Source organism: Lepisosteus oculatus, chromosome 7 (assembly GCF_040954835.1).
Source record: "Lepisosteus oculatus isolate fLepOcu1 chromosome 7, fLepOcu1.hap2, whole genome shotgun sequence".
In the NCBI taxonomy this organism is placed as follows: Eukaryota; Metazoa; Chordata; class Actinopteri; order Semionotiformes; family Lepisosteidae; genus Lepisosteus; species Lepisosteus oculatus.
In genome coordinates, this window is record NC_090702.1 from 2877755 (window position 1) to 2890580 (window position 12826).

General features: G+C 43.0%; 1 long non-coding RNA gene across 3 annotated transcripts in view; it reads right to left on the bottom strand.

Annotated features, from left to right (window-relative positions):
* Positions 1 to 12826, bottom strand: part of LOC107078095 (uncharacterized) — a 142712-nt gene that overhangs the window by 59704 nt on the left and 70182 nt on the right. The gene's annotated exons all lie outside the window — the stretch shown is intronic.

The following is a 12826-nucleotide window of genomic DNA, read 5'->3' on the forward strand; positions in this document are numbered from 1 at the left end:
TGAAGTGTTTTGTAAAATAGCTTCCTCAGGCTCTACATTTTTCATAAAAACACTTTTAGTTTCTGCTATGTCCATTTAACACTTAGACGAATGTAAATTAAATGATATTGTCACGTGATAGCCCATTCCGTACTGTAATTCATCTAATTTTTCTTGAATCTGCAGAATCAAGCCCTGGAGCTTCTATTATCCTAAGCAATTTAAGATTAATCTACGTACTTGATCTGTTACTGTTCCTTTGTTGTAACTGCATTGTATTGCTATAATAGTTTTTCTTTGTATGGGCCATGATTCAGAAAACCAAATCCTTTTATTTTTTAATTGTTTTCTAAAGGGCTGTCTTTCTCCTTTTATTTTTCCTTATTGATTTGTTGCATCATTTGGACCTCTATTTTCTTGTTCTGATTTATGCGTGGAATGAATCTACTATGCTTTTCAAGCAGTAACGTTTTACAATATTTTCCAGTCTATTCTCTTCTGGTTACATGGCTATATTTGCTTGTCTTGAACTCCTTTGCAGTCTGCATACCTGATACTATAGACATTTATCTTGGACTTTGCCTGTACTGGTTGTATTCTTGCAAAAATATATTCCAAATTATTACATATTATGATCTTACTGTAGCTTGCTTGATGGTTTTCTCACTTCTTACTTGGTTGATAAAAATAGATCAAGTCATTCCTTCTCATGGGTGTTTAAAATCAATCATTAACCATGTCTTCAGTTTCATCCTACTGTATGTTGCATACATCCCTATTGTAAGGAAGACAGAAGAAGTCTCCTGTAATAGTCTCTTATTCCTTTATGATATATTTGAATATTTAATTATATATAGCTGCATCATAATTGACATATCAAATAGGTGATCTGTAACATACTACTTATGCCTTTTTGAATAGCCATATAATTTCTGAAGCCCTTTATTCATGTGGATGTTTTAGATACATGGATTCACCCACATCTCTTCCATAGTGTCCAGAACACTGTGCATCTATAAAGCTGTGTTCTTTACTAACACTTTTGTGGTTTATCCATGTCTCCCCTGAGACCCCAAACTGGATAAAGCGGTTGAAGAAAATTGACGGATGGAGGTAAAAGAAAAAGTTGTAAAAATGTTTTTTTGGCAGCTACAGTAGGCCAACTGGTCTCTGTGTTCACACCAAGCCAGACTGCCAACTGGAAGAAACCATATCACTATGCAACTCATAGCTGGCAGCCCCACTGGAGCTCAGCAGTGTGAGCCTGGCCAGTACCTGGAGAGGAGACCTCCTGGGAAAGTTAAGGCTGCTGCTGGGAGAGGTGTTAGTGGGGCCAGTAGGGGGCATTCTACCCTGCAGTCTATGTGGGTTCTAATGTCTCAGTATAGTGACGGGGACACTAAACTGTAAAAAGGTGCCGTCCTTCAGATGAGATGTAAAACCGAGGTCCTGACTGTGGTCATTAAAAATCCCAGGGCGTTTCTCGACAAGAGTAGGGGTGTTACCCCGGCGTCCTGGCCAAAGTTCCCCCTGGCCTTCACCCATCATGGCCTCCTAATAACCATCATCTATGAATTAGCATCATCACTCTGTTCACCTCCCCACTGAGAGCTGGTGTGTGGTGAGCATAATGTGCACACCTGGGCTTCCGTCGTATCATCCAGGTGGGGCTGCACATTGGTAGTGCTGCACAGTTTTTACCCGTTGTACAATTAGCCACAGACTTAAATTAATTTATAAAATTTCAAACTTCACAACTCTTCAACAGAAAATGTGCTGTGCTGTGTGTCCATGACTCTAATCACTCTGTTGTCAATATCTTTTTACTCTGAAGCTGCCTAGTGGGGAAAAAAAAAGGCAAAACAAAATCCAAATGACATTCCTGAAGAGGGGGTGGGGAAGTGTACTTCTTTGCTAGGGAACGCCCCAAAACAGCAGCATGGTTTTCATTTCGTGCAATAAAGCAACTCATCAGGCACCCTGTTTTCTATGGTACTATAGCCTTCACTCACGCACAGGAGCGAATAATGAACGTGCTGACAGAAATCTGGCTGAGAAAGCTCAATCAATCTGTGTCACAAAAAGAACACTAGTCTGCTATTACACTGTATAGTATATGTAAACATGAGCATAAGAATGTTCTTAAAGGGGAACTGCAATGCTATTTTTATATTTCTCTATTAGAAAGAATCAGCACTGATAAGTGCTTCTCAAACCACAATTCAAGTAAAAGGAGACACTAAGGAGTCAAACCTCCGATTTACACCACAAAATAGACCATTTCCAGGTCTGTGCGGCGCCATGTTTTGCAATTCAGCAATTCAGAATGAGGCAATAAAACTTTCAGTGACGTGACGCAGCCTTGTGGCACTGTAAATAAGCACGCTTGTGAATACATCTCTTTTAATCCAATAGAAATATTGCTCTGACTTCGAGGCAGTTTTGTAGACAAATTCTACTTGTTCACTCTGCATGCAGGTCACTTTGGAATATTTCCGTGGTGAAAGGTTTGCTGCACAACCTATATTTATTCAATGACATTGCAGTGACTAGTGAGCAGGAAGGGCCATATCACATCACAATTCATGGGAACCCTCGCTTTCACCTGTGACGAGACCAGGGCTTGTGACAACATGGTGACTTAAAGTACTTTCAAGAAGTTCATGATTTTGTGTTTAATTTGAAAGTCTCTACACCATTTATTTTGTTACAGAGATTTAATAACTGGTCTGAGAAACCGCAGTTTCCCCTTCCTCGAAATTTTTAAATGTTGAAAATTACATTTCAAAGTTAAAAAAAATGAACAAAAGTTTCTATCTTAAGCATCATACTTCCTGTACTCTGAGGCATTAAAATGCGACAACTGCTATTGTTTTCAACACTCTGTTGCTACATTTTTTAATGCCTATCAGTATGTGTAGTACACAGAGCTTACAGTACTTCACAGAAACATAGATGCCTAGTTGAACATGAATTGGGATTACTAGACGAAATTTCCTGAAATAATTGTTTCTCCTAAAAAGCTTTGAATGCAAGAAAAGAAAGGACACATTGTGGTCTATACACTATCAATACATATCTGGAGGGTCCTAGAACTGTCCCGTACAGTTGTGATGGGAAATGGTGTAATATTTTGAAGCAGGATGCCAATTTCACACTCATGACAGGTGTTCGCTACAGTACAGATGAGCTGCTCGCTCAGGACGCCGTGTTCTAGAATCTTCCAGCTGTTGATCTGCCTGTAAACCTAACAGTACCAAGAACTCCAGATGTTCCCGTTTATTTTTTTTTTTACCGTCAGTTCTTATGTGCCTTTGTGTTATACAACATGCCTCTTAAAAAAAAAAAAGACACTCCTAGTTTTCCTTTTGTGCGCTTCCTACACAAAGTGGAGTGGCGCTCATAAATTATTAGGGTTTTCAGATCTGTCAGAAGAGCAACAGGTGCTTTCCCATTCAGCTAACACAAAACAAGAACTTGGAAACTATGAGTCATCGTCCTAATCGGCGTCTTTGTGAAGGATTATGATTGTTGTAATGAGTTTTTTTTTAAACATCCATCAGCAAAAATCCACTAAACCGGCAGATGATTTACCAGTCTGTAAGTCAGAACTCACACTCCAGGAAAAATATCACACTTTTGTTTATTGTTGCCATAGTAGTCCTGCACAGTACTGTATGAGAAGAATATCTCTACGTCCATCTGTGGGATTATGACTGAACGCTTCACATTCAGAATCCGCCCCCAAAACGTATGCCCCCCAAAGTTATGATTGAGGTCTAGATTGTCTACATTGTGTTTTTATATATCCTTAAAATAGCTTGTGCTTTGGAAGAGGTAGATAGTTATGCACAGTACATACACTGAAAACATAGCTCTTAATAGGCGATCAATTGATGATGAACAGACACAGGTAGAAAACAACTCCCACACTGAGTCAGTTTTTCCTGGATTTAGCTGGCACTCCTAAGTGAGAGTGACATAATTAGTTGACCTAATAATAATAATAATGTAATGACCTAATGACCTAATGAGAATGGGGTTCAGACCAATTACAGATCTCATGTAGTTTAAATAAGGTCTTGCCGGGAAAATTGAAACAAATGAGCCCGTGGTTAAGACAACACAGGGCTTAGCCAGCAGCAGGATCGAGAGCCACTGGGCTAGGGTATTCGTGAGGGCCCACTACGCCCGAGAATCAGATGCTTTGCGAATGTTTGAGTTTTGTTTTTAAGTAGGACTATTTCGGCTTCACCTGCCTGGTTAAGGGCCAGGCCTCTTGGGCTAGGACGAGCAGGCCTAAACCCCATTCAGAGAGAGGGGTTAGCCAAGGGGGCAAAGGTGGAGATAGGCACAAGAGAAAAGGGACAAGTTTTCTGTTAGACATGGTTATTTTCAGTAACGATTACGGTGAGGAAACAGCTAGGTGAGACCGTCTTGTTGTCGTTATCCCTCCCGAACTTCAGTCAATATCTGCCACGTTTTGAAGCCAAAGGCACAAGTGCAGAAAAAAAGCCCAAGCAAGCAAGCAATTAGCCCAGACGATCAAGGACCCAGTTGGAGCAAAAAGCCGCAGACACAGTTGGCACTCCAGGGACAGGAGAGCAAATCGTCCTCAAGGTGTTTTCAGCTGCCCAACCTACCTGAGCTTGTGATGATATTGTGACAGCCTTAGGTGACTGAGAAGTGTCTCCTAGATTTTAGATAAGGTTTGTGACTCTTGGCAGAGTAAACACTTCGAGCTTCAAAATGGAAGAAGGATGTTTGTTGAGATGTGGGGGGTGCCTTGATCAGAAACAATTATAAAGTTTGTCTTGGTATACCTAGGGAAGCTGTGGGTTAATGATTCTCAATGAGCAGTACAGAAAACACACCATATTAGGCCACATTCAGATCACAGCAAGACAACAAGGAAGGAGTACAACAACAACAGAGGACATGAACAGAGAGAAGAGTTGGATCTTGAAGCTTGTGCCAGGCGAGAGCCCCTACTTCATGACCATCCAAACAAAACCTGACCAGAGCTCAGTATCTTAACCTCGCTAGAGATTTTCTATTCTGTGTTTTTAGGGAACCTGGGTTTCCTGGGCAATAGATACCTCAGTTAGAATGCTTAGGGTGCATTTTTGGAATAGGGAGATAGGCTCCCGTTTATTTTGTGCCACCCAGGGTGCAGGTTGTATTGTATTTAGATAGAAGGCAGCATCTCATAATGCCTACAGAGACCACATAAGAGTTTAATGCTTAGTAGCAACCTGGGGTTTTCTGGGTGATTAGAATGTTAGGCCACTGAAATGCCATTGTTTGTACTTACAGTAGTGTAGTCATACCTAGGCTCATGTATCAACTTCTAATGCACTACCCTCCAAGACGCCAAGACACAAGTCAGCGCCACTTGGATGAAATGGCTTTACGCCTAAAATCTAAAGTCTACCGCTCAGTGGTCAGACCAGTGGCCCTATACGGAACTGAATGCCGGCCAACGACAAAGAAACATGAACAGGCACTCCATACGATGGAAATGAAGATGCTGCGATGGACCCTCGGTTTGACAAGACTGGACCACGTCATGAATGAAGAGGTGCGAAGAACACTCCAAGTCGCCCCAATCACTGAGAAAATGAGGGAATCGCGCCTGCGATGGTATGGACACGTGCTCTGCAGCAATGACATCAATGGCAAAGACCGCCCTCGAATTGAATGTGGAAGACCCCATGGACGACCATTTACGCGCTGACTGGATCAGCTTAAAGACGACATGCGCCTCGCAGAAGTCACCTGCCGAGACGCCGCAGACCGTATGAAGTGGAAAAATCGGTGCAAACAAGCAGACCCCACATAAGTGGGAAAATGCAAAGAAGAAGTCCTAGTAACCCGTGTGTTGTATGTTTTGTTGTGTGTAGCGTAGTTTGTGTCTTGTCATTGTCAATAAACATTTGTTTAAACGAGTGTGCCTGGATTACTACTCCTCACTAAAGCTGTGCCAAAGAAAGAATTTACATACAATTATATTGTACCAAACGCTTGGGTAAGTTCTGGAGAAAATCGCTTACAAGTTGGGGGTTATGAATAATGATTTTACTTCCTGACTATGCTGCCCGGTCGATTCCTGATTTCCACCATCTTCGTAACCCCGCCATTTTTAACGATATAAACAAATCAGATATTAAATGAATTCACCGTAATAATGGCATCTTGAGTCAATGAGGAGTTTGATGTCTCTTACAAAACTTGCAGTCCCAGAAGAGGTGAACATGGGTAAAGAACACATTCTTGGCACTTGATGAATATGTGACAGGATTTCTTGGCAGTGCAGTTTTGGTAATTTTTTGCACTCCTGTTTGGGAAGCAGGAATCCCATAAGACAACTTTTTTTTTCCCTGATGGCACAACTATTGTTTAAAAAATGAGGGGGAAAGAATTTTATTGTTGGGTTTCCACTTGCCAACAGCATTCAGCCTGTTCCTACCGTAGAACCTCACTGCTCAAGAAAAGTGGTTACAGAGTTTTGTGTGGGTGTCGTCATTGCACTGAAAAATAGAATAAAGCCGAAGAATAGAATCTGTAAATAGTATAGTATTTTTCTGACATGGAAGCAATCCATCTTTCACAGCATATAATAACTAAAATATTTAAGCCTGGGACTTTTGCTGTCACGCAGCATTGCTGTGGTAAGCATTGCTGCCTTGCAGAACTGGGGCCCTGGGTTCAATTTCAGACCTGTTCGGCTGTCTGTACGTTCTCCCTGCCTTTGTGTGGGTTTCCTCCCACTGTCCAAAGAACCTTGTTGGAAACATTTTCCCCCTGCTTCCCCTTAAAAGAGTTCGTCTCAAAAGTTAAAGGAAGCTTATTTCATGCGCATGGGAGTGAAACACACAGAGGTGTTCTGTGTATTTTTCTCAAAGTAATTAAACTAGAACAGTTCTTAAATATTTTCCTGTTATCTACAGTACCACACTTCCCTTTGCTTACAAGATTGGTAGTGTTCCAAAATCAAACACTCCTACCTCCCTCTTTGCTAAAGAACTTATTTTAATACGATTGGTTACTTAGGTTCATAGCAGGCATTCCTATAGAACATTCCTATCTTCCAATTCAGTTCAAACCAGTTCTGTACGTCCACCTTATAAAATATTGCATCTTCTGCAGGAAAAGTGTGTACAAAGTTCACAGAGTCCCTCTCAACACCTTGATGGTAGGTTAATTAGTGGTTAGAAAAGGGATGGATTAATTTTTGTTGTTCTGCTGGATTTGACTCAAAGACAGACGAAAGCAGGGAAAGGAAATGACACTTGCACATGGTGAGATCATCATGCCCCTGCTCCACAAAGGAAACAAATCATCAAAACTCAGTGTTCATACTGACGCAATTAAAGGTGCAAAGCAACAGAGAACCTGACTCATTGTCAATCAGCCGGGTCAGGAGCCCTAGGGGTTGTGGGAGCAGCCTGGGAGAAAGTAGCCTTTCTAATTGTGGCGTTAAGTGCCCAAGCACAGGAAAACATCTCCTTGACGAAGTCATTATGTCACAGACCAGGGTGCGTCACGTTGATCTTCACTGCGAACAAAATAAAGTCAACTGGGACTTTTGCTCTTTATGTGCGATATTGCTTTATTAGCTTTATACAAGTTCTTGCATTAGGAATTCATCTTTTCGCAGACCCCAGCTTGCTCTCCATGAGACACAGACAGGGAGAGAGAGGCTGGGGGTCAGAGTACAGGGTCTGCCATTGTACAGCGCCCCTGGAGCAGTTGGGGTGAAGGGCCTCGCTCAGGGGCCCAATGGAGTAGGATTCCTCTGCCGGCTGCGGGATTTGAACCGGCAACCTTCCAGTCACAGGCACAGATCCTGAGCCACAGAGCCACTGCTCCGCCCATATGCAAACTATATCAAGGATCACTTACTAGCTCTGCATTATTCAATCATTCTTGATGTATTAGCCAGATGCTGTAGCTATACACAGTTAGCAAGAGGAAAAAGGTCACTAATTAACAAGACTATTTGGTGATCGTATCCGCACCGTCATCCTCATTCTTGTGGTAAAAACATTTTAGTTAAAACATTCAACGCTCCCATCAGCTTAGTCGATTTCAAAATGTTTTACCTGTGGCGGGCAGAACGAAGCGGAGCTGAAATCACTTTGCCCGATATATGGGGCAACGTGCCTGTGCGATTTCTCCATTTGCAGGCCGCACAAAGAGCACAATGAGGCCACTGTCCGACTCAGACGGAACAGCACTGGCAGGTCCATGTGATCCCAGGTTAGATTTCAGCTCTGGGACTTAAACAGATGTGTTTGTGTTTATTCCTCGGCGGGGGAAAACAGAGACTCCATCACAACAATGGGATCTAGATCCAAGGCGCCATTCAGGCGTGTGGACGTCAAAGCCATCTACATAACCGAAAAGAAAGAAAGAGTCCAAACCTGAAGCCCCTCCAATACCGAAAACCTCAAGACCGATTTTGAGCGGGCCTGCATACCGAGTATGGAATGTGGAGAAAAAAGGAAAAGGGGAAGAAATATCAGTGGAGAGTCTGGATGAGAAAATATTGGGTTGTAACATCTGTAGAAACAAAAATGTCAGCTGTTTACTTGATAATAATAATGATAGTGTTGCTTTATTGGCCATACAATTTCTTGCATTAGGAATTTGTCTTTTCGAATACCCCAGCTTGCTCTCCATGAGACACACAGACGGAGAGAAGCTGGGGGGTCAGAGCGCAGGGTCGGCCATTTATACGGCGCCCCTGGAGAAGCTGGGGTGAAGGGCCTCGCTCAGGGGGCCCCACGGAGTAGGATTCCTCTGCCGGCTGCAGGATTTGAACCGGCAACCTCCCAGCCACAGGCGCAGATCCTGAGCCACAGAGCCACCACTCCGCCCGGAGCACCTGGGTTGGAAGCACCTTGATTGGAACACCTCAAGCATGTGTGTGAAAGATTATTTCTCAGCCACGCCGGAAGAACGTGAGAGATCAAGCTCCTACTTCTAAGTAGATACATCTTGCATCCTATATCTCAAGGTTCCTGGCGACCAACGAACCAGCAGTTTTGTTTTTGGATGATCTTTAAAGTGAGTGTGCAACTATGGGCACTGAGCGTGAAAGTGGGCGATTCAGTTCAGAGATCCTTTGAAAAGGAGACACCAACATTGTGGCTCTGAAGGACCTTGCCCTCGGCATTGATTCCGTTGCTGAAAAGTGTTCGTCCACGACCTATTTTCTCAGTTTAGTCAACGACGACGAAATGTTCATGAAAGCAATCCGCAGTGACGACAACGAAGTTTTTTTTTGCGTAAATTAAGACGAGAGGACATAACTTGTTTGACTAACACTGCTATTGAAATGAATTCTGCTACGTGAGATTCATGGTTTGCTCGTCTACTTTCTGTCTGGCAAATAGCAGGCTCTCTACAAGGGGTATAATCCCAGGACTGTGGCTGGATGTGGGCTGCGCAGTTCCTTTGGGCTACTAATGAAAGAGAATAGCAAGTATCTGCGTGTAGTAGTTCAGGTGGGGAGCTGCGTCGGCATACGTAAGCAGCAAAGGAACAAGAAACGGGTTTATTCCACTCTGAAAAGAGTAGAAAGAAAACAACCTTTCGTCCGTGGAGCCTTCTTCAGGTGTGAGAAAGAGAGGGCAGGAAGCGAAGGTAATGTAGCGGGAGAACAAAAGCTGGGAGAGAGGAGGAGCAGGAGGCAGGAGCAGTGTGACGTCAGGATGGGTGAAGAGAGGTGTGAAAGGAAACCGACAATGAATGGAGGGAATTTAGAAGAAAATGAGTGTCGTTGAGAGAAGGGGAAAGTATCTGGGTGTGCCCTTTTCTCTCTTCTCTTTCGTTTTGTGACTCCCTAACTTCCAGCTGGTCTATTCCAGACCTCATGTCATGGATCTTTATTGTGTTTTAATTGATTGGCACCCAGATAAACAATGAGATGTATACATTGATTCACTGAGCCATTCTTGACTTAAATGAACATAAAATTTAAACTATTTCTTCCATCAAATCTTGTATCTCAATATGAAAATTTAGGATACATTTTTTTAAACATTTAAAGTGACAAAGCACCAAAGTGAGGCTACATTTTTGTCTACATCACTTTGCTTTTTTTTTTGGAGAGGTAATCTGAACTATTTAACATTTGTGAGACATCCATTCATCCACAGATCCTCACTGGATACACACACACTCACACCAAGTCCAATTTCCCAGAATCCATTTAACCCACCAGCATGTCTTCGGACTGTGGGAGGGAACCCATGCAAAAACAGGGAGAACATGCAAACTCCACACAGACAGCACCCCAGGAATTGAACCCAGAGCCACAGAGCTGCAAGGGCAAGAGCTGCCCCTCAGTTGTGAGACACGATGATATTCATTTTGAAGAAACATTGGCAGCTACAATTCTCTGCTACAGAAAGTCCAAATCAGTGCCCCAGTGTAATATTATGCCAAAACAATTATAGGACACTGAAACACTCACATAACATGTAGTAAAGTGAGAACATGCAGGTTTCCACACATATGGTGTACTATACAATAAGGCATCCTGTGTTTGGAGGAGAGTTGTTTCAAAATACTATTCCTGCCTGCAGTTTCCATTCATAAAAAAACCGTGTTGGAGGTGTAAGTGTGTTTTTTTGACGTTATCTTAACTACATCTTCTTTAATCTCCTGCGGCTGGCCTAAAATATACACAGTGAGAACAGCTGTTTCACTGCCACATTCCAACAGCAAACTGGATGACAACATCTGTCAGCAAAAAGCAAGCAACTGCTTTTCAAGTACTACAGTTATTATGGTGGCGAGTTTTGTATGCTAAACAATCATTTGATTAATTTCTTTTGCACGGAGAACCATTTCCCCTCAAATTCAAACTCACACGTTTAATCCACAGCGCGTGTTAATAAACTATTTGCGTTACAGTCACCGCCTATAATGCCTTTGGAGATCACGGCTTTTCTGCGGCGTCGCTCAAAACGGAGCCTCGAACTGTTCTTCTGACAGAGAACATATACAAATCACGTTCATGTTTTTTTTTTTTAGATTGCGATTAGAACATGGGTTAATGAATTATTAGGGGGATGCAATTGTAACACGCGGCCTTTGAGGCTCGAAAAGGAAATTCAACCTAGCAAAAAGAAATGCACTCTTCAAAGTTCATTTAGTCCTCGCACTGTGCATCATATCTTCACGCCCTCATCAGTGTCTCTGTAGCGAGCCTTCTTAACGCATTTTGGGCATTTCAATCCACGCCTTTATTTTTTTTTTTTACCCGGCGCTCAGATCTCTCACAGAGTCAAAGTGGGGGGGGGAATCGTATCACCTGCTTCTGTGTTTACAGCCGCGTTCCCACCAGCTGTTGTCCGGCTGCGGATTCGTGCCTTGATTTCCGGAAGGATGTCCTGCCCTGGCACCGTCCCAGATATAAACGAGACCAGTTGCTCTCCAGCCAGTCTCGGCGCTTGCGGAGGGCTCACAAAGCATTTATCCCTGCCTTAATTTCAGCGGACGCGATCGCTAAAGCAGATGCGTGCAGGCACAGAAGAAAAAAACCCCACAAAAGCAGAAGGCGGCCGACATGTGCTAGAGGCATCAAACGATGCGCACATGGCGTTGCTCACAATTGCTCTAGATCATGTTTCTCCTCGTTTTCATGGTTGGTTTTTTTCTGCTTGGGCCCACACAAACTTGACCTCTGCTGAAAGTTGATCGTTAAGTACTCCGGGGATGAGGGTGCCGACCGGTTAGAAAGCATCAACAGTGTATTACAGGCGTTGTCTGTTGGACTAACCCCTGGATATATAATGTGATGCGAGAAATCATTTGTCTATTGTTTTATTTAAAAAAAAACAACCTATTTTTAGAAAATTTGAGGAGCACTATAGACAGGAAGATTAGCATTCACAATGTAGAATGGGAGAAAAAACACATATGTTAAAGACATTACACAGTTCAGCATTATATGGTGGGATTGAGTTTTACAGTTGTGGTTGAAGATTCCAACACAGCAGTATTCAAACTAAAGTCTTGCAAAATCCTGCATGTACTGTATTGTAACGCTTACGGCCGACAGGTACTGTGTAAGAGCCGGCTTACCAGAGCAGGTGATGTCACCGCCCTTCCCTGTGAGAGCAGGACTACAGCTACTGGTCTGTGGAGAGATCTCTCTTTAGCTCACCGGGCTGGGTCCCTGTTGAGTGACGCGGGAGTCCCGGGTTCGAGTCCCCGACGGTGGGGGGCCGACCTGAGCCCCCGTTGCGTTACAGTATGTTATCTTCTCCTTAACAGCAGCAAGAGCACAGCAAAAAAAAATGGAGATGATTCTCAGCAATACAAATGGGAAATGCTTAGATGTTTTGTGTTAGGGGTTTGTGGTCCTCTACCGATCATAGTGAACAAAAATCCTTTATCAGAACTGCAGCAATTCAGTAATGACCAGATGCATTCTCTCAAAGCAATTCTACGATTTGCATTCTTGAACAGACAAATCTAGAATGTCACCCGATTCCATTCATTCATCTATCCATCCATTTTCCTACCACTTTATCCAATACTGGGTCGTGGGGGTGCCGAGGCCTATCCTGGCAAAACAGAGTACCCCTGGCCACCTGATTCAAGTATTCCGAGTTCTCTAAGGCATTTACAAGTCAGATCAATGGACTTTCTCAGTGCCCGTAAAACACAAAACAGAGGACATGTGTGGAAACTACAGAGAAGTACATTTAAAACTAAAACCAAGGTGCACATCTTTACATTAAGCGTTGTGGGAGCATGGAACACGTTTCCCAGCCTTGTTGTTGAAGCGGGACTCCTGGCTTATTTCAAGAAGTGACTGGTTGAGATC